Source organism: Chiloscyllium punctatum, chromosome 9 (assembly GCF_047496795.1).
Source record: "Chiloscyllium punctatum isolate Juve2018m chromosome 9, sChiPun1.3, whole genome shotgun sequence".
Lineage (NCBI taxonomy): Eukaryota > Metazoa > Chordata > Chondrichthyes > Orectolobiformes > Hemiscylliidae > Chiloscyllium > Chiloscyllium punctatum.
Window position 1 is genome coordinate 61,758,157 of NC_092747.1, and position 26,328 is coordinate 61,784,484.

General features: G+C 40.2%; 1 protein-coding gene across 11 annotated transcripts in view; it reads right to left on the reverse strand.

Annotated features, from left to right (window-relative positions):
- The window catches only part of tenm4 (teneurin transmembrane protein 4), a 658,797-nt gene that overhangs the window by 582,370 nt on the left and 50,099 nt on the right, over positions 1–26,328 (reverse strand). Inside the window, exon 1 of one of the 11 annotated variants that reach the window (XM_072577673.1) lies at positions 22,085–22,269. The exons of the other annotated variants lie outside the window; for them this stretch is intronic. The gene's annotated coding sequence lies outside the window, so the exon portion shown is untranslated. Of the gene's footprint in view, positions 1–22,084; positions 22,270–26,328 lie in introns of those variants that run through there. 11 annotated transcript variants of the gene reach the window in all.

Consider the following 26,328-nt stretch of genomic DNA (forward strand, 5'->3'; position numbering starts at 1 on the left):
TCAGAGTAAGCGGTCATACATTTAAGATGGAAGTGCGGAGGAATTTCTTCTCTCAGGAAGTACCTGTGGAATTCTTTACAACAGAAGGCTGTAGAGACTGGAATCATGAAGTGTACTCAAGGTTGAGGCTGAAGAAGCCGGAGCAGAATATCAGTGACAATGAAGGGATATTAATGTTAATAAGATTTTTCATCAATAAGTGAATTAATGTTACAGGGAAAAGGCAGGAAAGTGAAGTTGAGGATTATCAGATCAGCCACGATTTAGTTGAATAGCAGAACAAACCCAATGGCTCAAATTACCGATTTCACTCCTGTTTCTTGTGATCTTATATAAGGGTGACAATCTTCAGTTAAACAATATGTAGTGACGAGAAATATTTTTATGTTAGAAATGAACCTGTGTTGGAGAGTTGGATAATAATGATTTAAAATTTTTTCACTTATAAATTTTGCAGAAATATTCATAAAGGAGTCTTAACATCTACATTGTCGATTTATTATATTACACTACCACACTGTGTATGTAGTGTCATTTTACAATGATACCAAACTTCTTAATTTTGTCTCTGTGTAATTTTATTTTTTCTTGCATTTATGATGATGATTATGGTACACCTCATACATATTTTGATTTGAAAGGAATTATAATAACGGAAGAAGCCAGAGCAGAGTATCAGTGACAATAGAGGGATATTAATGTTAATAAGATTTTCAAAAGGTTAATGATCCAGTAACTGAAATAGTAATTCTTAATTGTCTGGGAGAATCAGTGAATCCATATCATCCTCTGAGCATTTTTATGAACATTTTATGCTCAAAATGCTGAAGGGGTTAGATTTCACGTGTGTATAACATTTGACTTTTAAAAATATTCTTTCATGAAAAGTGTGCTTCATTGGCAAGGCCAGCATTTGTTTGTGATTTCCAGCAGCATTTGAGGCTGAGTGGGTTGCTGTATCATTATAGAGGGTACTTATGTTGCTGTGAATCTGCAGTCAGGCAGGCAGACAAGACTGGGTAGGATTGGCACATTTCCTTCCCTTTATTTTTAAGACAGTTGATAGCAGTTTCAGAGTTATCATTGCTGAGAGTTGGCTTTCAAAAACAGGTTTAAGCAACTGAATTTCAATTCCACAAGCCAACGTGGTGAGACTTGATTCAAGATCATTAGCCTGAGCTTCTGAGAAGGATGGCATGGTGGCTCAGTGGTTAGCAAAATGCCAGAGACCGAGGTTCAATTCCACTATCAGGTAACTGTCTGTGTGGAGTTTGGACATTCTTTACATGGGTTTTCTCCCAGAGTCCAAAGTTGAACAGGTTATGTAGATTGGCCCTGGGAAATGAGGGGATAGGGTGCTGGGCTGTGTCTAAGTGGGATGCCCTTTGGAGAGTTAGTGCACACCTGTTGAGCCAAATGGTCCATAATCACTTCACCCAATAAACATCTGGGGATGGTAGCAGTGTTCAGTTTGACTGACAGATGTAGTAGCCACCACCCTCAAGATGAGAGGAATGACAGAGGGTAAACTGTTGCCTTCTAGCTTAGACACACCTTTTATGATAAGAAAACAAGTAGAAATGGAAAATCAGTATATAGTGTCCAAATATGGACACTATGGCAGGCTTTTTTTTGTATGATAAAAGATAGTTGACTAAAATGTAGCCAAAATGAATGAGGTGCTACCCTACTCTATTCCGTCTTTACTTGCCAGTTATAAAATAAGTCATTTTATTGCTTTATTCCCATCTCATCATAAAATGTAAATGAACCAACCTTACTATTAATTAGAGAAGAACAGACAAAAATGAATGAGAAATTACTTTATCCTGACTGTTTAAGAGGGGACATTATTCTTAATAGCATCAGTCACATTATTGAATTGATAAATCTTGGACAACAAAGATAAATTGCTATTCACTAATATCTGAGAATAGAAAAAAATTGGAGATTATGCCATTCACTCGTGAAGTGGAGCCATTCTTTCCTGATTGTGAAAATGCTACAACTCAGGGGTTTCACAGGTACCATCAATTGCACTGCCTAAGTCAATCTTTGAAGCTTCGAAAAAACTGTTCCAAAAACAAAGGTATAAAATGTGAACAGTCAGTGCTGTTGTAGATGATTATCATTTTGCAGTGTGAGAAAAAAAAGCACTGGTAATTTAAATTAATTAAGCGTGTCACAGTTTAATTGAAGAAATAATACCAGAAGGATAGTTCTAGCTACAATCATAACACTTTAAAAACCATTGAGTTTTGCATCCTTGGCATTTGTTACATTTTGATGACAATGAATTTATCTCATTTCTCTATTGCTGTGGTATCATCATAAGTATTCAGGATCGGATGTGGTGGTTTGACATTCATATCCGTGTATGCACCATGGACAATCACACTTTTGCTCGTGTGTGATGATTAATTACTTGAAACTGGTAATTTTAGTATGGAGGCTTTTTGGTAGATCACCAATAATATTGGTCTACTGTCATAATATACAATATCTCAAGTATTACACCAACTTGTCATTATTCCGAAATGTATTGAGCATTTGATTTGGCTCACTTATGTGTATACATACATTTAGCATTTCTTGTGAGTGTATGACTATTTTGATGATTTATGCAGATATTTTCAGATCAATACTTCAAAGCCAGATCAGAGGCCTTGTCCCTGTTCTCATGGCACACTTGGTCTTCATCATCTTCAGAGTGAACTTCTTCTATTCTCATACCAGGGTGTCATGAATGCTGAATTTCCTCTCTATGGCACAATTATTTAATAGGTTAGCCAATGTCACAATTTTTATCTTGAAACCAGCTTTGCGCTTTATTCTTATTGCCAGAAAACTCATTTCTGGAGGTAAAATGGAGGTTAACTTATATGTTGAATATTGGCTAAAACATGCATTTTGGGGTCATCTAATATGCCATAACATACAGCATGTATTACACTATGATATCCTTCATACCAGTGAAGGAATCTGTAGAAGTTGATTGGATTTAGCCTTTTGCTATGCAAGAATATGTGAAGAAGTTTGAGAACACAGCATGCGACTGCTGAATATGGAGTGTTGCTTCAAGTGCATCAATTTTTAGTTTCATCTTCTGTATTTATATGCGTGAAATCTTTGTCCTGTGGGCACTAAAACTCTTAGTTGCTCCTACTGAATGAGGACAATCTTTCACAGTTGTTGGTATGAACACGAGAGGGATTCCTGATAAGTGCAGAAAAATAATCCACAACAGCATGCTGCTATGGACAGACAAATGCCAAATTAAGGCTGAAGTCTTGCAAGTCTTTATTATAAATTCCCCAAGCTGATAAAATAGAAAACAGCACTAAATATCTCTCTTCACGTTTCAAGTAAAAGTAAAAATATGTATGCCCTGTTGACACAGTACGTAGTTCCCACTCCTGAAGGATCATCACCTTTCATTCCAAAATAGCTGTCCTATCCACTCTTCAAAACTAACTTTCTGCTTGCTCACTAACTAACTCTACAGACAGCAAGATAGAAGCCTCGTATAGAACAGCATCTAATTTCATAATGCCAAATAGTTACCTTAACGGTCTCATGCCTTTCTAATATCTGTGCAATAATAACAACAGGAAACAATACTTTCAGTATCTCAATAAGAACAATGGTGTGGAGGTGCCTGTGTTGGACTGGGGTGGACAAAGTTAAAAAAATCACACAGCACCAGGCTATAGTCCAACAGATTTATTTGGAAATACAAGCTTTCGGAGCTCTGTTCCTTCATCAGGTAGCGAGTGTTGCAGTATCATGGGAAGGATCATGTCCTGTGATCCTGCCTCACTGATTGCCTGATGAAGGAGCAGTGCTCTGAAAGCTTGTACTTCCAAATAAACCTGTTGGATATAACCTGGTGTTGTGTGATCAATAGCAACAGTAAACTAAGAGAAGAGGTAGTATCAGGAACCTTGGAATTATTGAAGGAATAATGGAATGCTATGGCAAAATCACAGTTTCTCCAAGTGAATAAATTAAGGTGTAACCTGTAATTATGCTGTGATTGTGAACATATTTGACCTAATTTTGACTCAAGATCATCTTACATATAATAATCAGGCAAAGGTGCCCTTTTCTTTTGTTGGTGGTTTTGGGGGAAGTATGGAACGATGGAATCAGACAATACAAAAGAAAGCCCTATGCCCTATTGTGTCTGTGCCAAGTCTTTGAAATATCTATCCAATTAGTCAGACTACCATTTTCTTTCCCTATTGTCCTGTAAATTTTATCTTTGCTCAGAGATATCTAATTCCCTTTTGAAAGATATTATTGCATTTGCTTCCACCACTTTTTTTTTCTGGCATTCCACATCCTAAGTACTTGCTGCATAACATTAATTCTCATCTCTCTTCATATTAAATGTGTGCTCTCCAGTTACTGACCCTTTTGCCAGTAGAAACCATTTAGCTCTAAACACTTCACCACTGCTGAATAGATAAGAAATATAAAGGAGCCCAGACATTAGTGAATAGGTAATTAGTTTACAGTCTTGTTAACAAATGTCCTCTAGTTTATGGTGAGCCTAATTCAAATAGGTATACCAATTAGTGCAGATCAATTTATAAATAACACATCATCATTTGAGCAATCATGATTATTTGTCTTCAACACAAAATACAAGAAAAATGTAAGGGGGTCAAGTCGAATACTAAGCTAGCATTGTATATGCTGATACAATCACAATGTAATGCAGATTTTAAATTACAAATAAAATAGAAAATGTCAAAATACTCTTGTGGGTTTAACAGCATCTGTACAGAGAGAATTCTGAAATAATAGAATTAATAATCATAATTAGGTCTGATTGAAGGTCATTAACTGAAAAAGGGAACTATTTTTCTCTCTCCACAGACTTTCCAGACCTGTTTAATCTGCAGTACCTTTTCTTTTTCTGTTAGTGTGCTGCCTTAGTGCCAAAATACAGCAATAATCTGGTAAACAGTGGGATGCAGCACTGTACACTTGTTTACAAGCTCTTTGATAAGCATATTTCTAGAACAAGAACAAGATTACGGTTAGAAAACAATACAAAGGAGAGAAGCTGGGAGGTAGGGAAGGGAAAAGTGCAGGGTTGCAGCTAAAATGGAGTTATTTAATTTTCCACCCTGTTACCTGCCAATCCACTGTTTTAATGCTGATGGCACTGGCAGTGGATGAGGCTCACATCAGACTCAGGCCAGAGCTTTATTGATACAGGGTGCCAAGAATACATGTAATCCCAATGGCGACTGAACACACTGCTCAGTGGGGTGTGTTGACTGTTGCTTCTCTCTCAGGTAAACCTGCTGGGAAGCCAGAGGCATGTGTACGGCATTTGCTTTGTGATCCTCTGAGTCCCATGATAAAAGACCTGGGTCTCAACTTCTGTTAGCAGGATCAGAAACAAACAGAAGCTTATGATAACCCTGTTGGCCAATGTGCCAGCTCGGCAGTCACTTTTGCCACTTCTGGGCCACTTTTGTGAAAGTGGCGTCAGCGTCAACAGGGTTTCCCAACCAGAGATGAAGGGTAGCTCATCAATTACCTGAAGGCAAACAAAAGCAGCTCAACAGAAATTTTCTAACCAGCCTCCAGTCAGTGGTATGCTGATGAGGTGCTTGATGGTAGCCTTCCAGCAGCAGATATGATAGGATAGTTCTCCATGCAAGCTCAGAGGGTGACCTTACCTGCAGGGGTACAGCAGCAACCACAGAACACCCTGTAGTGGAGCTCCTACTATCAGCAGTGCTAGGGGATTGGTAAAAAAATGACTGTTTAATAAAAAAAAAATCAATAGGCCAGATAGAATTAAAATCACTAACATTCCCTTCATCTTAAGATTGACATTTTTGGGGAAAATTAGTTTTTTGCTTCTTTTAGTGTATTTCTAAACACCTCCATTTCCACATAAATGTTGTTGATAAACCTCAGAGCCAATTAAATGGCCCGATAATAAAGTGGTATGGTTTCCATTCTGCTCCACAGATTATTTGCCAAGAAGCACACATGATGAGTAAGAAATTTAAAGCCTGATGACTAATTTCCCTCTGTCAGGTTAGCTTGGAGATAAGTAAATTATATAGTCAGGATGAGTAAAATATGAGCAATTAAAACAACTTGTGTTTATAATTACAGGTAAAGTGAGTACTGCAGTAATTATCAGTCATTTCAACCATCTTAAAGAAAAACATTTCCTCAATTCTCTTAGCCTTACTTCCATTTTCCACTCAAGGACTTTACATTCCATCCACCATTTTAGTCAGGACAATGGTACACAAACACTTAACACTCATGATTCAGCAGTAATCTGATGAGATTTAATGTCTTTATTGGTCAGAAAAACTGTAACATAGATGAAGGCTGCAAGTAGTGAATTTTCTCAAAGTGGTGGAAAAAGCAGACCAGCAGGAAGCATTATTGGGGAGTTTTGCAAGTCAAAGTGAATAATATATTTTTTTGGATTAGTTTATCAAGTAAAGCTAAAGCAATACTTTTAAAAGACATTGAAGCAATTTGAGTAACTCTGCAATATCCAAATGCTCAAAATTATTGCAAATACCTTATAGTATAATATAACGATATATACCCCCCTTTGCAATACATATTAATCCAAAATTATAAATATTATATGAGTATAGAAGCAAACATATACAGTACACATTGCCAGGAATATTTACAAAAAAAATTGAAAAGAAGAACAGCACTTCATAGTCTACATTGACATGATCGGTCTCTGAGGGGACAGTGATTCCTGGAAGACCATCTCCTCATCTCAGGAAATTTTTTTGGTGTAATCTCCCAGGCTTCCGGAAGCTTCGGTTGTTCCGTAGGTATTTTCCTCTCTGATTGACTGCTGTTGCCTTGTCACATGCTATCATCTCTTTGCTGGGTGTGGTCAACCCTGGCTTCGACACATATGACTCGGTTGATTGTCACTGGTCCCATTTGGACTAGCTCAGTATTCTGAGAGACTTACCCATATTGGTGCGCTGCAGTCATCAGCAGGTCCACGTGTCTTCTCCAGACTAGTTCATCCCTGGTCTGTATATCCCTGTATATGATCATGGTCTTGTTTGAGTCACCACATCGCTGTGATCCAGTTGTCCTCAGACATATAATTCCAAGCCAACACAGTCTCTCCTCTTTGGAATACTCTTGACTACAAGGTTCCCGCCCTCTGGGCCATCTGCCCTTCTTCTTCCTAACTATGATGAGGAATGTGTTTAGTCATCATCATAGCAAACCCTCCCATTGTGTGGCCTTTCAGGCCTGCTTCAATGTTTGAATAAATCTTGATAGGGAGCCTGTTGTCTCTTTCTAGGTACTCCTCAAACTCTTGAGCCGCAAACTGTGGACTATTGTCATTCATGAATTGTTCAGGGTTCCAGCACGTGGCAAACATTTTATCCAGTCAGTCTATCATTGCTCCACAACCACGAGTAACATGTGAGCCTCTGCTGGTCCCATGAAATCGATGTGAATCCGCTGCCATGGAGATTTGAGCCCACTCCCAAGGATGAAGAGGCGACAATGGCGGCACCATCCTAACTATTATGCAGGATTCACAAGGTCCTGCTTTCTCCTCAATCTGGGACTCAGCCACCAAAAATAGCTCTTGGCTATCTCCTATAATTGCTCCACACCCAGGGACCCTTGATGCACTTGTTCCAGCACCTTTTGTCTCAACAGGGCAGGGATAGTAATGCTCATTCCTCACATTAAACACTCTTCCAATACGGACAGTTAAAAGCATAATTCCGAGCAGTTTCAATGACAAGTCCTTCCTCTCAGGAGAAAGTGAGGACTGCAGATGCTGGCGATCAGAGCTTAAAAATGTGTTGCTGGAAAAACGCAGCTGGCCAGGCAGCATCAAAGGAACAGGAGAATCGACATTTCGGGCATAGGGCTTATGCCTGAAACGTCAATTCTCCTGTTCCTTTGATGCTGCCTGACCTGCTGTGCTTTTCCAGCAACACATTTTTAAGCTCCTTCCTCTCAGGACTAGGTCCATCACTTGGCTCAAGACTGGGTCATTCCAGGTAATGTTCTGCACTTGATTCACTGACACAGGTACCTTATCTTCCTGGGGAAGGTGTATCCAGCTGGGAACATCCTTATTTCCCAGGTAGTGGTAACCTTGACATAGCATCGCCGTTGCTGTACTTCTCCCACTGTCAGTAACTGATTTCATATGAGGAGGCTGACAGAACCAGGACCCATCTCTGCAGCTATGCTGCTGCCATTGACGGTGTTCCCACATACGGGCCAAAATAGAGGTCAGCCTGTGGTCTGTCAGCAGCATGGTGTGCCCATTGTAAAGGAAATGGATAAACCTCTCAACACCAAACACAACGTCCAATCCTTCCTTTTCTACTTGGGCATATGTCTCCTCCATCTTCATTAGTGACCAAGATGTGAATGTATTGAGCCTTTCCTCTTCGTTTGTCAAGATATGTGACAGTACAATACCAACCCCATAAGGAAAGGCATCACACGCCAACTGCAGTGCCAACTTTCAGTTAAAATGAGGTAAGGCTTTGACCTTTTCATGGTTTGCTTCCCTTATTAAACCTCCTAACATTTTTGGTCCATTTCCACAGTCACGTTTTCCCAGCAACCAATATAGGGGTTTTAGCGTAGTTGCCAGATGGGACATACACTTGCCTTAGTAATTTACAAATCCCAAGAATGATCTTAATCAAGCCTCCATCTTCTTGTGTGACTTGTGCTGACCTTGCTATTGATTACATGGCCCAGGTACTCTATGGAGTCTTTATAAAACTTGCAATTCTCCCTTTACACTTGTAAGTCTTCCTCATGTAATCTTTTTAAGGTTTCTTCTAGGTTTTTCAAATCTTCCTCTCTGAAGAATCCAGTAACTAAAGTATCGTCCAAGTAACACTGGACACCTGGCAATCCACTCAAAATGTGACCCATGGCCCTCTGGAATAGAGCCAGCACTGACATGATGCCAAAAGGAAGTCGCTTGGAGTGGAACAGTTCCCCCATGTGTCACTACCATCAGCAGCAGCTGAGATTCTTTTGTGACCCCCACCTGCAGGTAGCAACAGATTCATTTATGAAAATTTCTCACCCCCAGCCAGTCCATGGAATAGGCCCTTAATCAGTGGAAGTGGGTATTGATTTATACACGGGGCTGAGTTGATTGTGACCTTAAAGTTACCACAATCCTCACCACACCATCGACTTTTAAAACTGAAACAATTGGAGTTGTTCATTCACTGGCTGTTACTGGTTCCAATGCTCCCAGGTTCACTGGTTGTTCCAGTTCTGCCTCCACTTTAAGCCTGATGGCAAATGGTACTGGACGCGTCTTCATACTCCAGGGACCAGCCTCCCACTTCAAATGAAGTTTCGTTTCTATCTCTTTCATTTCCCCGGGGATCCCTTAAAGACATCCTTAGACCTGTACAAAATCAGTTGCAAACTTGTTTTTAAGTCTGTCAGCCTATTATGTTAGTCTAAGGGTCACAGGGCTCCATTCCCTCTTGTAGAAAGAGGATCGTGAACATTCCTTCAGAGTTAAAACCCAGCTCCTTTGATCAGCATACTTTACTCTGTTATTTGAACAAAAGAAAGATATTTGTGAATTTGGTCAACTCACCAAAAGTTGGAAAAGTCTGTTGAATCAGAAATGTACATTTCCTATTTCAAATTGCTTATCTCAAAAAATCAGTGTAGTGTTGAAAGAGGGCAGAATGATTTTGAACATAGACACATGTTCAACACCGTAATACTGAGAGATTTATTTGATTGATTATATGAGTTTTATATATTTGGACTGAACCAATTCTATACTGTGATTCTATAATCTCATGTTACAAGTCTGTACTAGTTTATATTTCTCTTTAAATATAATTTCTTTGAGTTTTCTAGTCAAAGGGTTTTCTCGTTCCAAAGCAAGAGGTAAAATGAATCATTGCTGAATAGGGTTGATTTCAATTGGGTAGTTGTCCAAAATTTCTCACAGTTTGGGTGAGATCAAGACTTCTGTACATCTACTGTATCTGAAGCACTCAATCTAAGTACACTTCAACTCATTGAATGCAAGACAAAAATAACCAGATTCCTATTTAATTTACTTTTCCACTGATATAAGACAGGGATAACAATTGAAAATGGGAAATTTGAATAGTAATCGTGCCAATGTGTTTGAGGGCACAACAGATTTTGTGAAAAATTAATTGTAAGATTTAGGCATCACTGGCTAGACCAACATTTATTGCCCAGCCCTCTTTGCTTTGAGAAGGTAATTGTGAGCTATGATCTTGACTTGCTGCAGTCCACTTTGGACAGGGACACCCACAACATTGTTATGGAGGAAGTTCCAGGATTTTGACCAAGCAACACTGAAGAAACACCAATCTATTTCTAGGTCAGCATGGAATGTGGCTTGGAGAGGAACTTGAAATTGGTGGTGATTCCATGTATCCGTTGTACTTGTCCTTCTAGATGCAAGTAGTCAAACATTTGGAAAGTGCTGTGTAAGGAACTTTGATGTATTTCTGCAGTGCAAGTTGTAGATATTACACATTGCTGCTACTTAGCATCGATGGTGGTGGAGAATGAAAGTTTGACAATGTGGTGCCAATTAAGCAGGCTACTTTGGCCTGGATGATGTCAAGCTTCTTGAATGTTTTTGGAGCTGCACTCAGCCAGACAAGTGAGGAGCATTCCATAACACTCCTGACTTATGAATTGTAGGTAGTGGACTGGCTTTGAAGAAAAAAGATGAGTCGTTCATCCTGATAAAATATGAATAATGATTAAAATTAAATACTCATCCTATTGCCCAGTTCAGTTTTTCATTATAGAATTTGTACATATAATTTAAACTACACACAATTTATTGGTAACTTTTGCATCATTCTGCACCAGTAAATTTATCAAGGAAATGTATTTTGCATTGAAAATGATGTTGTGCATTTGGTCCACTTGCAGCTGCAGGGGAATCTCAAAGTAGAAAAAAAGGACATTTTGAAGTCCAAGCAGAGGTTCTGCCTCTTTTTGAATCTTACTGTGTTTTCTCAAGAACTTGATAAAACAACCAGTATAAGGGGGGCCAGGTAGAGGGAAAGCAATGTGAGTTTGGGTTTGAAAATGCGAAATTTACTGGTGAACATCTTCAAATTAAACAAATGATGTTGATTGCATGATATACATTCCATTTTACATCGCTGAAGCTCAATAAACTTATTGGGAGAAAAGTAATAAACGTGGAGTTCAGCAAAATGTGACACAGTGAGCAGATCATATTAACTCTGTCAATTTCTTTAATGCTACCATCATAAAATGTAGCACAATCCAGCACTTAATGAGAATGTACATTGAGATTCATCCTTCTTCCATTGCATTATACAGAATGTACTTAACTGAGTCTAAATGACATCACGGTTGGGTCCAAGTGGTTCCTGTTCACCTGCTCGTTTCTAATTGCAGGTGTAAGACTGAAAAATGTGAAGAAATTACAAACTATAGTCAGTATCTGAGCTTTTCAGTTTAAAATATGACTTGTTTAAAAATCTGAACTCAATATAACTCCAGCATATTAGATAAATACAAGTGCTGTGAAGATTAATGATCAAACTAAACTGTAACTGAAGGGAAGTATGAGTGTAATTGTAATGTGCAGAATGATAATTACAATGTGGCTTGCCTTTACTAATTGTGTGACAAGTGGAACTGGACAAGTTCATATCAATTGGAGCTTGGATGTTTGGTACAAAGATGTTGACTCATACATGTGTGATGAAATGTGTGATTAAAGAAAAGAAATGTCACATCTGGTACATAATGAGCTTCTGAACCAAGTTGACTTATTAGCTTTTAAGTGCACGAAGAGTCACATTCCTTGTGCTACCTGGAAGTGCTGTAAATGTTTAGAATTAAAGCCATTATGCTAAGTTATCTTCATTTCCTCCACTTCTGATTGCTCCGTGTAATATATTGCCACCAATCTGCTGGCTGCCCCTAGCAACTTACATTTTTCTTTTTAAAAAACCCCATGCCCTCATTAAGTTCGGTCTACTTCTCCATTTCTGACTTGAGCTTTGACTGAACCCCAACAGAGTAGATGGTTTAACATAAAAGGCTGTACACCTGGCTTATGTGTGCACCTGTTTCCCAGACTGCTTTTCAGATGCTGCTTGTCTGCTTTTAAGACCCCCTAGAGAGGTCATGATCAGCAATTAAAAATGTGAATTAATCAACAATTTGCATCTTCCAGAGCTGTCAAAAGCCCTAATTGTTCAATCAAACTGTTGGGTATGTAATACAATGAGTAACCTTAACACGCAAAAACAAAGTTCTTATGGTTCCCGTGATGGCAACTGCTAAGATATAAAACACACAAGAAAAAAAATTAGAGAATTTAGCACAGAAACACAGAACATGTGCAGCACACAGGAGGACGTTTGGCCCAACATGTCTGTGCCAGCTGAAAAAGGTGCATTGAGCCAAATCCCACTATCTATTGTTGGTAATAGCCTAGTAGTCACAGTATTCCAAATGTGTATCCTTTTTTTTGAACAAATGCCCTCAGTGTTTTTACCTTTCAGGCAGTGAGTTATAAAATCCCACTCACTCCTGTTTTCTTGATGGTTACAGTAAGGTTCGTAGTTCTCACATGTAGGACAGAGATTCTAAGTTCTAACAGTTATAAAATTGAAGGAGAAAAGGAAAGAGTGATCATGTGGTTGTGTGGAAGGAATTTGATTTTAGCTTTATTGTCACATGTATTCAAGTATAGGCACACAATGAAAAAAAGTGTACAAAGTCGCCATGCATGGGCCATCTTTGGCACAAAGGTAAAATGTAGGTAAAAGTAGCCACATAGAGAAACAAATTTGAAGTAAAACATTACAATTGTTCTTAGTGTAAAGAGAAAAATAAAGGAATCGAGGTAAAAGTTCAACCATCTTTCTGAAGTGCATTCCCTATGAGGGCTCAGTCTCCTTCGCATTGGCTTGTTCTCTGGGAATCCTCCGGCTTGCTGCTCTTGATGCCACAGATGGTGGGGAGATGTCCCTCATTGACACTTTGGGCTCAGTCTAACCAAGTTAAACTCAGGTTTACAGCCGCTTCCTCACACTGGATCTCCAGCCGACACTGCACCAGGCCCCTAGCAGCCTCCTCACGCTGGATCTCCAGCCGACACTGCACCAGGCCCATAGCAGCCTCCTCACACTGGATCTCCAGCCGACACTGCACCAGGCCCATAGCAGCCTCCTCACACTGGATCTCCAGCCGACACTGCACCAGGCCCCTAGCAGCCTCCTCACACTGGATCTCCAGCCGACACTGCACCAGGCCCATAGCAGCCTCCTCACGCTGGATCTCCAGCCGACACTGTAGCAGGCCCACAGTCACCTCTTCACACTGGATCTCCAGCAGACACTGTTCCAGGCCCACAGTCACTTCCTCACACTGGATCTCCAGCTGACACCGCTAAAGGCCCACAGCTGCTTCCTCACACTGGATCTCCAACCGACACTGCACCAGGCCCATAGCAACCTCCGCACGCTGGATCTCCAGCCGACACCGCTCCAGGCCAATAGCTACCTGAATACACTGGATCTCCAACTGACACTCTCCAGGCCCACAGCTACTTCCTCACACTGCTCCAGACCCACGGCCACTGCCACACTCTCCGTGATGCTATTGCTGCTGCTGCCTCTCCCTCCAGAACTCCAGAAGGTAAGTAAAAAAAGTTGAGAAGGGGAGAGAAGGGAAAAAGAAATCTACATCCTGCCTGGAGTGGATGGGCCTAATGGCCAGTGCTGCTATCGTAAATAGCTGACTCATCTTCCTTTCCAGAAGAAAGAGGGTATCAATTGCAAAGATTTAGAAAAAAGTGGTTTGATCATTGTTTATTCTTATTTTTCTTCCCATAAAAGAAATCCAAAGTTTTTGTTTGAGATAATAAGCAGGGAGGATGCAATGAATGGGAGGCAGTAAAGGATCAAAAGTCAGTGATCTTTCAGTGATCAAAGGGTATGTTACTGTCTGCATCTCTCACCTCAAAATAAAAAAAAAGGTTCTTGATGTATTGAAATTGATTTGCAATTTGTTCTCACTTGTTTGATCATATCCCAAACCATACCTTTTTTAATATTGACAGGTCCATCTAAATACTCAACATTCAAAACTTGTGACTTTATTTCAAACATCAATCATATTTGAAATGAAGAGTATCTGATCTGGCCTTTGCCAAACTGCGTTCCTTTGATTTCTCTCTCTTTGTTAATTCTCACTGGGATCTGTGCCCAATCAGAATGATTTGGTATTCAACTTCTATGCCTTCAGTTCACCTTTCCTCTCAAGTCTTCCTTAAACCACTATCCTAGGATGCACCGTCTACTCTTCTGACTCAATCCATTCTTTACTTCTCCCCCACACCAGAAATAATGGAGTTTTCAGCCTCGACGCTCCTGGGACTCTTGTCCACCCTTTCTTCAATTCTTCTGTCTTTCCGCTTTTTCAGTGTCTTCAAATTTTCCTCAAAATTTGTTTTCACTCATCCCTTTATGTCCTTAAAATGAATTACGCTGATCCAAAATAACGAGAGAAGAAAAACAGAGGGCAGGATATTACTGAACAGAGAGGCATGTTGCTGAAGGTTTTTATCTTGCACTCAACAGAACAAATATTAGAATACAAAACTTCGAACAATCCCAGCAGGACATTTTAGAAGAGAAAAAAAGGTGCTGACTGGTTGGAAAATCATAAATGATTGTTTTCCCCATGGCAACATCTTGAAGTTGAAAAACAGTAGGTCTTTCATGTTTCTGGGATATTCAGAAATATGCAAGGCTTGAAGATATGATTTTTGTTGGCACCTGTGTATGAATATATTTCATTTCTGACAAATATAAATGAGGCATGTTACTAGGTTAACTAATAATTTTAAATTAGTTGTTAGTGTTTTGTTAAGAGCATCCTTGGCATTCTCAGTTATCCAATCTCAATCACATCTGCGAGTTGACATCACCCTATGGGTTCTGTAAGTGTTGGCCAGTTGAGTACTGTAGTGATTTGAATGAGGTTGGCCAAGTGGATTTCAGTGAGTATGATCTGGACTAATCAGAGAGCCCTGGCTGACAGATGTATACAGGTGTGTTCTGCTCCTGGGTCTGGCCAAACTGGCCATAAACAGGTCCAGGCAGCGGGCAGTGGAGGGGGTCGTGAGGGCCGACTGCCTGCCCCTCTTCCGCGGTTACGTTAGAGCCCATGTGTCTCTGGAGAAGGAGCACACGGTATCCACCAATATGCTTGAGCTGTTCAGGGAGAGGTGGGTGCCACAGGGAGTGGAGTGCATTATTTCTCCCTCCAACTCTATTTTGATTTAATCCCTGCCCTCCCCTTCACTGTTTGATCACACAGCATTACCCTTTGATGTGAAGGGCACTGCTTGTCACTGGCCACTTGGGAGTTTTGTTGCTTCCTCGTGGTGGAAACTGAATAAAGATTCATGCACCTTGTGTCTTTCACTTTGTCTCACATCTGCACACACACAACATTGGTGCAGGGGGAAAAATAAGCCAAAAAAAAGAGTGTCAGACATCCTGAAAAAATGTACAGGCGTGGGTCTGCTCCTGGGCCTCGCCAAACTGGCCATAATCAGGTCCAGGCAGCGGGCCATGGAGAGGGTCGTTAGGGCCGACTGCCTGCCCCTCTTCCGCGGTTACGTTAGAGCCCGCGTGTCTCTGGAGAAGGAGCACGCGGTGTCCACCAACACCCTTGTGCTGTTCAGGGAGAGGTGGGCGCCGCAGGGAGTGCAGTGCATTATTTTCCCGTCCAATTCTATTTTGATTTAATCCCTGCCCTCCCTTTCACTGTCTGATCACGCAGCATTGCCCTTTGAAAGGCCCTGCTTGTCACTGGCCACTTGGGTGTTTCTTTTCTTCCTGGTGGTGGAAATTGAATAAAGATTCGTACACCTTGTAAAAAAGGAAAAAAAAAATAAGCAGGCGTGTCAGGGATTCTCCTCCCTCTAGGGACTGGCTCTGTCAGAATCCATGGACCGTGCATATGTAAATAAAGGGTGACTTGGTGACAGGATACCGGCCTCCCAGGACTTTTTTCAATTACAATCTGTACTCTGTCTCTTACCAACAATCAGATGAACATCTTGTTTGATTCAATTAACCAATCATTGTGTTGAATGGTCTATATAACTGGCACCTCACTGGGACTGAAATTCAGACATAACATTGCTCAATTTCAACGTGTTAGACAGAACTTCCTTTTGGACTAAGAGAGTCTTATTTGTGGAACGTAGCAGTTGTGTCAATACTGTAGAAGAGCAGTGTAAAAAATACTGAGATACTGAGAGCACTTCCCAAGTCTAAAAATGGTAGCCGTTGACTGATTTATGAGCTTATACAACACACAGCGAACCATCAACCCATGAGCAGGATAGCCACTCTCCTGCAGGTACTTATTTCTGTGTCAAGTTGCAAAGTGAGCAACTGGAAAAAGCATTGTTTATATTACTGCTTCAAAGGCCAATTACAATGCATATATTGAGAAGTGAAGGTAGAACATCAGTAGCTGCACCCCATTTGGCCCCTCAAACATGAACTGCTATTTAATACAATTATCTTCTGCCTCACTTCAGCTCTCCAACTGTGTTTCATATCCTTCCCTATATCTCCTCTCATTATTCAATGGTCATTTGTCAAACACAAATCCCTTTTTATAAACAATGTTTGAGGAAGGATCACGAGACCCAAAATGTTTACTCTGATTTCTCTCCATGGATGTTGCCAGACCTGCTGAGCTTTTCCAGCAACTACTGTTTTTGTTTCTGATTTCCAACATCCACAGTTCTTTCCATTTTTAAACTATGTTGCCTTTGTCTGACTATACAGGGCTTTTCTAAGTGCATGTCAGCCTTGTCAAGCCCCGTCAGAATCCTGACAGTTTCAATAATATCATTCTTCTAAACTTCAGGGAGGAGATATCCAATTTATTCAGTCTTTCATCATTATTATGGATCATCACAGGAAAGAAAAGCAAACTTGTGCTGGTGCAGTGTTTGCATTCACTTCAATTTAAACATAACTGTTAAGACAACCAAACTAACTAAAAATTGTTGACACCTTGATGCAATAGAAAAATCATTTGTATAAAACTTAATCACTTCTAGAAGCCTTTAACTTCCACAGGGTGTATGGATGAATATATTATGCTGTACTGTTGGATATAGACAATTCACCACACTTACACTGGACATTTGTAAACCATTACTGTGAATTTCCAAACATTTTATACAATTAAAGATAATCTCTGATATACAGTCACAGAGATGTGCAGCATAGCAACAGTCCAACTCATTCATGCTAACCAGATATCCCAACCTAAATGAGTCCCATTTGCCAGCACTTGGCCCATATCCCTCTAAACCCTTCCTCTTCATATGCCTATCCAGATGCTTTTTAAATGCTGTAATTGTACCAGCCTCCACCACTTCCTCTGGCAGCTCATTCCATACACACACCACCCTCTGCATGAAAAAGTTGCCCCTGAGGTCCCTTTTATATCTTTCCTCCCTCCCTCACTCTAAACCTATGCCCTCTAGTTTTGGACTCCCCCACTCCAGGAAAAATACTTTGTCTATTTACCGATCCATGCCCCTCATGATTTTATAAACCTCTATGAGGTCACCCCTCAGCCTTTGACATTCCAGGGAAAAACAGCCCCAGCCTTTCAGCCTCTCCCTTATGAATATAGCTCTCTTAATCACATATCTTAATAAAACATTTTGGCTGTAAAGTGAAATAAAAAAATTATTGGTCATAAAATCGATTGCTGCCTTAAAAAGCGGCACTGGTGGCACAGTGGTTAGCACTGTCGCCTTACAGTGTCAGAGACCCAAGTTTGGGTGACTGTCTGGGTGGAGTTTGCACATTCTCCATGTGTTTGTGTGGGTGTCCTCAAGGTGTTTTGGTTTCCTCCGACAGTAAAGATGTGTGGGTTAGGTGCATTCACCATGCTAAATTGCCCATAGTCTCCAGGAATAGGCCTAGCTGGGTTAGCTATGGTTAATGTGGGGTTATGGGGATAGAGTAGGAGGCCTTGATTTGTGTGGGATACTGTTCAGCGGTTGATGTGAATTTGATGGGCCAAATGGCCTTCTTCTGCACTGTAGAGATTCTATGATTCTAATATTTTGATTTTATATTCACCACAGGTGCTATGCATTTTGAAATTTTTTATTGGAACAGAACAAGCATCAGTAACATCTTTTTCTTCGTAAACTCATCTTTAATATTTTTCAAATGATTGGGTTCAATTTATTTTTGTTTCTGCCAGTGTGCCCAACTTAATCAAAGTTGACATTACTGTCAGGTTTTCCTTAACTACTTTGCTTAAATCTGGAACAGAACGTAACTTGAAATTAGAAACCAGTTTTTAAAAAAAAGTCACAGCTAATTTTCCTTTACATAACTGCCTTCCATAATATACATAATACTTAGGAGGCTTCGTTTGTACTAACATATACTGAGTCTCAGTGAATTTCAAACTGTCCAACTATTAAGGGAAATATTGATTGCTGCATGAGATTAACAACAATTCACATGAGAACAAAAGTTCTTCCCAATTGCAAAGAATTTGTGCAATTTCTTTCTTTCTTCATTCATGGGATGTGGGCATCACCAGCATTTATTGCCATCCTTAGTTGCCTTTGGGAATGTGGCAGTGAGCTGCCTTCTCAAACAGTGCAGTCTTTTGCAGGCAGATACACATGCAGCATGAAGCGATTCAAGAATTTTGACCAAGCAACAGTGAAGGTACGGCAATAACTCATCGTCTATGGCTTGGAGGAGAATTTGCAGGTGGCATCGCTCCCATATACTTGCTGTCCTGTCTTTCTCAATGGTAAAAGTTTTATGTTGGGAAAGTGCAGTCAGAGGAGACACCAGACATGGCTACACATTTATTCCATAAGCTTTAATTAAACTCTGAGTATATTCTGTAAAGAATGAGAAAACTTAGTTGAGTATCCTAATGTGGTCTACACTCAAGTGTATATCTAGGAGCTTGCCTCAAAGTTAGGGGAAGGAACTAGGCAAGAGACTGCATTACAAAGTCATACTTCTAGAATTATAGCTTACAATGTCACAGACTCCATCATCCCACTGGCTGGACAGACCCACCAGAGGTGATGGCATAGTGTTAGACTGTAGAATAGATACAGCACAGAAAGAGGACATTCAGCCCACTGTGTCTGTGCTAGCTAAATACACTAGTTGCCCATTTGATTTCTAATGGTCAAGCACATGGCTTTGCAGGTGACAGCATTTCAGCTGCAGATGCTCTTTTAAATGAGTTGAGGGTTTCAGCCTCAACCACCAAACTGAGGTGGCAAATTAAAGACACTCTCCACCGTCTGAGTGAAAAAGCTTTTCCTCACTTCTCTTCCTTCTACCATTTACCTTTTATCTGTGCATTCTGTTATTTCACCTTTTCACAAGGGAATTCCACAAGGCCTTCCCTGTCCACTCTACCCAAATACCTTGTTACTGTATACATGTCAATTAAATATCCCTCAGCCTTCTCTGTTTTAAGTAAAACAACATTAGCCTGTGCAATGTTTTTCTGATAGCTGTAATTTTCAAACCCTGGCAACATTCTTGAAAAACACCTCTTTACTCTCTCTACAGCAATTATGACCAGAGCTGTACACAGAACTTGAGCAGTGGTCTCACTAGTGACTTGAGTCAGGAGACAGTCAGGATGGAAAAGCCCTGGGAGTCCTCAATGTTCACTCCAGATCCTGAAAAGTGTCAAGGCATCAGATCAAATGAAAGCAAGAAAATCTCTTGCTGATTATTATCTACCACCACTCCCTTTGGTTGATGAGTCACTACCATTCCACATTAAATACCACTTACATTAGCACGGGGGTGACAAGAGCACAGAATGTACTCTTGGTGGAGAATGTCAATATCTGTCATAAAGAGTGGTTTGGTAGCACCATTACTGACCCAGGTGGCTGAGTTTTAAAGATGCAATTATTACAGCTATTAGACTATATCCACAAGTAGGTGATGAGGGAAGCAACAAAACAGAAAAATGTACTTGACTTTGTCCTCACCAATTTTTGTGCCACAGTTACTTCAGTGCATAACAGCATTGGTAAGAGTGACCACCACATTATCCTTGAGCAGCCATTGTGTCATTTGGTATTGAATGGGACAGACTTCAAACAGATCTAACTACTCAAAGCTAGGTAACCGTGAGATGCTGACGGCCATGAGCAGCAGCAGCAGAATTATATTCAAATATAATGTATAAAATGGTGGCCTGGCATATCCCTTACATGGATGCTGCCTGAACTGCTGTGCTCTTCCAGCACCACTAATCCAGTATTTTTATATCCCTTACTCAATCATTTCCATCTCATTTGAAGGTGCTTTTCTGCTTCAATGAAGAATAAAGGAGGGCATGTCAGGAGTAGTACTGTGCATATCTAAAAAAATGTGTCAATATTATGAAATTACAACAAGGTGAAGTAGCCAAAGAGCTGAAGTAGCAATAAACAGAGTGAAATGATCCCTCAACCAACAAATCAACCCCTTAGCTCTGTATTCCCTGACTAATGCACCTAACCTTACACATCTCTGAACACTATGTGTAATTTGTCATGGCCAATTCACCTGACCTGCACATCTTTGGATTGTGGGAGGAAACCAGAGCACCCAGAGGAAACCCACGCAGACATGGGGAGAATGTGCAAACTCCATACAGACAGTTACCCTAGGCAGGAATCAAACCCAGGTTCCTGGCACTGGGAGGCAGCAGTGCTAACCACTGAGCCACCGTGCCGCCCTACCCTTCCACATCCAGTAATTAATGCTGGTGGACAATTCCACAACTGAGAGGAGGAGAAATTGCAAATATCCCCAGCCTCAATGGAGGCCAGCACATTAACCTGAAAGACAAAATTGAAGCATTTGCATCTAGATTTAGCTGAAGTGTCAGCCTCCTTGTGAGGGTCCAGTATGACATGCCAATCTTCAAACGTTTCAATTCAATCCACATAATAACAAGAAATTGCTCAAGATATTAGACACTGTAAGGGTTGTACGCAAGGTCAACATTTTAGTAACAGTACAGAAGCCATGCTCCAGAACGAGCCAGCCTCATAGTCAAACTCTTCCAGGAGAGTGACAAGACTGGCAGCTGTCTGACAACTTACAAAATTTACCAGGTATATCTTGACAAAAAAAAAGGACAAATCCAACCCAGTTAATTAACACCCTCTAAATCTGCACTCAATTATCAACAAAGGTATAGCAGTTATTATTGACAGTTCTATCAAGTGGCACTTACAAAGGAGTAACCTGCTCACTGACCTTCTGTTTGGTTTCTGCCAGAGCCACTCAGCTCCTGACCTCAGTACAACCTAGTTACAAACTTGGAAAAAAGAACTGAATTCTACAGATGAAAACAGAGTGTCAGCACCTGACATTAAGGTAGCACTGACCATGGGTAGAATCAAGGTGCATCAGCGAAACTGGAATCAATGGGAACCAGGAGCAAATTCTGCACTGATTGGAGTGATAACCTGTGACAAAGGAAATTGGTTGTGGGTGTTGGAAGGCAATCATCTCAGCTCTGGGATATCTCTGAGGGAATTCTTCAGAGTGGTGTCCTAGACCCAATCATCTTCATCTGCTTCATCAATGACTTTTCCTCTATCATAAGCTCAGAAAACATGATGATTGTGAAATGCTCAACACCACTCGTGACTTCTCAGAAATTACTGCAGTTCTTGCCCATATACACTGTCACCTGGTCAATATCCAGACTGGGATGACAAGTGGTAACGTGTACCACACAAGCACCAGACTGTGACTATCTCCAAAAAGCATGAACTTCACCATAATTTGTTGCCATTCAGTGGCATTACCATCACTGACACACCTACATGATCCACATTCTGGGGGTTACCATTGACCAGAAACTGAACTGGACTAATTATATAAATACTTTGGCTATAAGAGCAGGACAGAGGCTGACCACTCTGCAGCAAGCAACTTACCTCCTATCTGCAAGTTCCCCTCTAAGACACAGGCCATCATGATTTAAAGATATATCACTGTCCCTTCATTAATGATGATGCTAAACCTCCAAACTTGCAACGAGTCCTGTCCATTTCTCATCACTTTGTTCAGAGAATGGCATGCAATTCTTATTCATGTTTCAAAGCTTTCCTTGGTATCATCTCTCTCCATTTCAGCAATGTCCTTGAACTCTATGAATTTCTAAGGTGTCAATGCTTCTCGACTTCTGTCGTGTTAAGAATCTTCAATTCCAACAGCGCTTCCATTGGTGGTCATGCCTTCAGTTTCCTTATCCCAGAATTCTGGAACACATTTCATAGAATTCTTTATTTTTGTATCCCACTAATTTAAAACACTCCTTAAAAACAATATGTTTGCCCAAGTTTTGGCCATCTGATCCATAAGACCATAAGATTTAGGAGCAGAATTAGGCCATTTGGCCCATTGAGTCTGCTCCTCCATTTGATCAAGTCATTCTCCTTTTTCTCCTCATTTGCCTTTTCTCTGGAACCCTTGATCCCCTTACTAATCAAGAATCTATCAATCTCTGTCTAAATTACACTCAATGACTTGGCTTCCACAGCCTTCTGCAGCAATGAGTTCCACCCAGTGAGATTAGGTGGAACAAATTCCTCCTCATCTCAACGTTAAAAAATCACACACCAGGTTATAGTCCAGCAGGTTTATCTGGAAGCACTAGCTTTTAAAGCACTGCTTCTTCATCAGGTGGTTGTCATCACCCGATGAAGAAGCAGCACTTCGAAAGCTAATGCTTCCAAATAAACTTGTTGAACCATAACCTGGAGTTGTAATTTTTAAGTTTGTCCATCCCAGTTCAACACCGGCACTTCTAAATCATGACTCATTATCTCAGTTCTACAGGGTTGTCTGTGCTACATTATATTGCATTTTTTTTTTACAAAATATGGGATGAAAAATGCTGTGAAAATATTTGCTCCAATAACAATGATTATGTGAATAATTAATTAAAGTATTTTTTACGTTGAGCTCCTATGACCTGAAAATAAAAATAAGGCTAAATGCATGTCTTAAATTTCCCAAAAGTTGTTTATGATAACGCTAAAGCTTTGGTAAAATTTAAAGTTTGGTACATACCTCAAATTATCTCAGAATAAAAATAATCTCAGTGTAATTAACATTACTTGCAAGACAATTTTGGCCTTACATCAACAGTAAATCTGTATGAAAATAAAATTAAATGTTTAATCCTATTTGTACAACTATGTGTTAATATTGAAAATTCTTTGTTTGAGTATCAATCATGATTTTTTGATTGGTAGATTACAAGGATGAAAGATTTCTGGATTTAATATGCACATAAATAAGGCTGCAAACTTCTACAAATACTAACTCACAAGATTTTTCATATATGTTTTATATCTTTAATAGAACTAAAATACTACAAAAAATTGCTGTATTGAATAAAGTAACAGTGACATTTACCATTTATAAATAAAGCAATTATTTTTCAGTCAATTAGCACATTTTATCTCAAATTAACTGTGTCATAAAATAAAATATGAATATTCATGTTCAGTCTTTCCCATATAAATTGGGATGAAGCTTCATCACATATTTTCCTACAGTTTGGAACTAAAACATTATAAAATTAACATGAAGAAAGTTTCACGTCCATACAATGGTTACCTAGAGTTTTCAATTTCTTACTAAATCTCTCCATAAAATAGGTCAGTAAATGCTTGAAATTTCTGCACTAGGACTGAAAAGATAGGTCTGTCCTCTTGCATGCAATTAGATTAGATTACTTACAGTGTGGAAACAGGCCCTTCGGCCCAACAAGTCCACACCGACCCGCATACCACCCAGACCCATACATTTACCCCTTCACCTAACACTACAGGCAATTTAGCATGGCCAATTCACCTAACCTGCACATTTTTGGATTGTGGGAGGAAACCGAAGCACCCAGAGGAAACCCATGCAGACACGGGGAAAATGTGCAAACTCCACACAGAGTCGCCTGAGGCAGGAATTGAACACGGGTCTCTGGCGCTGTGAGGCTGCAGTGCTAACCACTGTGCCACCGTGCCGCCCAAATTCAAATTGGAAAAGCCACCCACTGTGAGCAGTGGACTAATTGATGTTTGCTACATCTGAGTATTGTGCATGTTCTGTGTTCAACAAAACTGAAAATTTACAAAGGATAACTGAGGGCACAATTAGTCAGCAGCTAATTAATAAACTGATGTTTTCTCTGGCATATGTGGAACTGAAATCAGAAAGCAGCTCATGGAAGATGCAGGGAGGTTCTCAGCCCTTGTACCAGCAGCTGTCCCCTGTGAATAGCAGCAGATGGTGGAGAGTAAACACCATCTCTCATGTTAAAGTGATGGTTGATCAAACGTGCAAAACATGGAAGAAGTTAATAAGGTGAAAATTCTTGCTAAGATATTTCCCACAAAAGGTGTTTGGTCAGTATATGCAAATGTCAAAAACACTCTAAAGCTTGGTGTAGACATAATGCAAGAACATAAGAAATAGGAGCAGGAGTGGGCTATCCAACCCATCAAGCCTGCTCCACCATACAATAAGATTGTGGCTGATCTTTTCATGGACTTAGCTCCACTTACCTCCCTACTTCCCATAACCCTTCATTCCTTTACTGTTTAAAAACTTATCTACCGTTGCCTCAGCAAGGACGTGATAGCTTAGTGATATTATGACTGGACGATTAATCCAGAAACCCACTTAATGTTCTGGGGACCTGGATTCAAATCCCCCCATGGCAGATGGTGGAATATGAATTCAATTTTTAAAATCAGGAATTAAGAGTCTACTGATGACCACAAATCCATTGTCAATTGTTGGAAAAATCCATCTGGTTCATTAATGTCCTTTACGGAAGGAAACTGCCATCCTTACTTGGTCTGGCCTACATGTAACTCCAGACCCACAGTGATGTGGTTGACTCTTTACTGTCCTCTGAGCAATTAGGTTTGGGCACTAAATGCTGGCCTAGCCAGTGACACTGTCATCTTGTGAGTGAAGGAAAAAATAATTCAGTGAGGTAGCTTCACTGGGTAGGAAATTCTACACATTCACAGCCCTTTGAGTGAGGAAGCTCCTCCTCACCTCAATCTTAAATCTGCTTCCCTTTATTTTGGACAATGCCTCTTAGTTCTAGTTTCACCCACCAGTGGAAACAATCTTGTTGCTTCTATCTTATCTCTTCCCTTCATAATTTTACATGTAAGATTCTCCCCACATTCCTCTAAATTCCAATGATCATTGTATGAGGTAGTTAGGCTTGGCTCACTTAAATGCTATATTCATTGCACAACAAGCTAAATAACTGTAAGAAAGAAAAGAAAGTCAACAAAAAACCTAGTCATTTTTGATGGCTTCCTGGCCTCTCCGACAGGTAAAGAGTGCAGGTTTTACAAACAGTGGTCATCATGCAAAATAATTTTCAGCATCAGCCCTTCTCCTTGCATGGATTTAAGATGTGCCTGCATAAACCATGTACTTAAGCAGATTTAAAGTAATCATCTTAACAGGACAAAGCCTACAATCTACCACTTCAGCAACACCATTGCAATCACGACAAAACAAAAATCATGGATCGAAAGTGTTCAGCTTAGTCTCTACTCTCCATAGCTGCTGCCTGGCTGGTTGAGCACTTCTCTTATTATACTGCAGCCAGGTAGTCACAAGCAGATCACAGAAAAGCACTAATTTTCTTTTCCATTCTCTTCTCAATACAAAAGATAGTATGACCATTTTACGTCTCATAGAAAGTTTCAAAACACGTACTATCCTTTAAAAAAAATTACACATTCTGTAGTATTTCACTTATCCAACATGTCATGGAATCATAGAGTCACAGGGGTCTACAGCCTGGAAACCGGCCCTTTGGCCCAACTTGGCCTTGTTGCTCAGTTTTCACAATTAAACTAGTCCATATACCTGCATTTGGTCCATATCCCTCCATATCTATCCCATCGATGTACCTGACTAAATCTATCTTAAATGTTTCCACCATTAGGCCAGTGAGTCTCACTTCTGTTGTGGGCAAAGTCTTAGAGAGAATTGTAAGGGATAGGATTTATAAATATCTGGATAGGAAGAATGTGATCAAGGATAGTCAGCATGGTTTTGTGAAGGGCAGGTCGTGCCTCACAAACCTTATTGAGTTCTTTGAGAAGGTGACCAAGGAAGTGGACGAGGGTAAAGCAGTAGA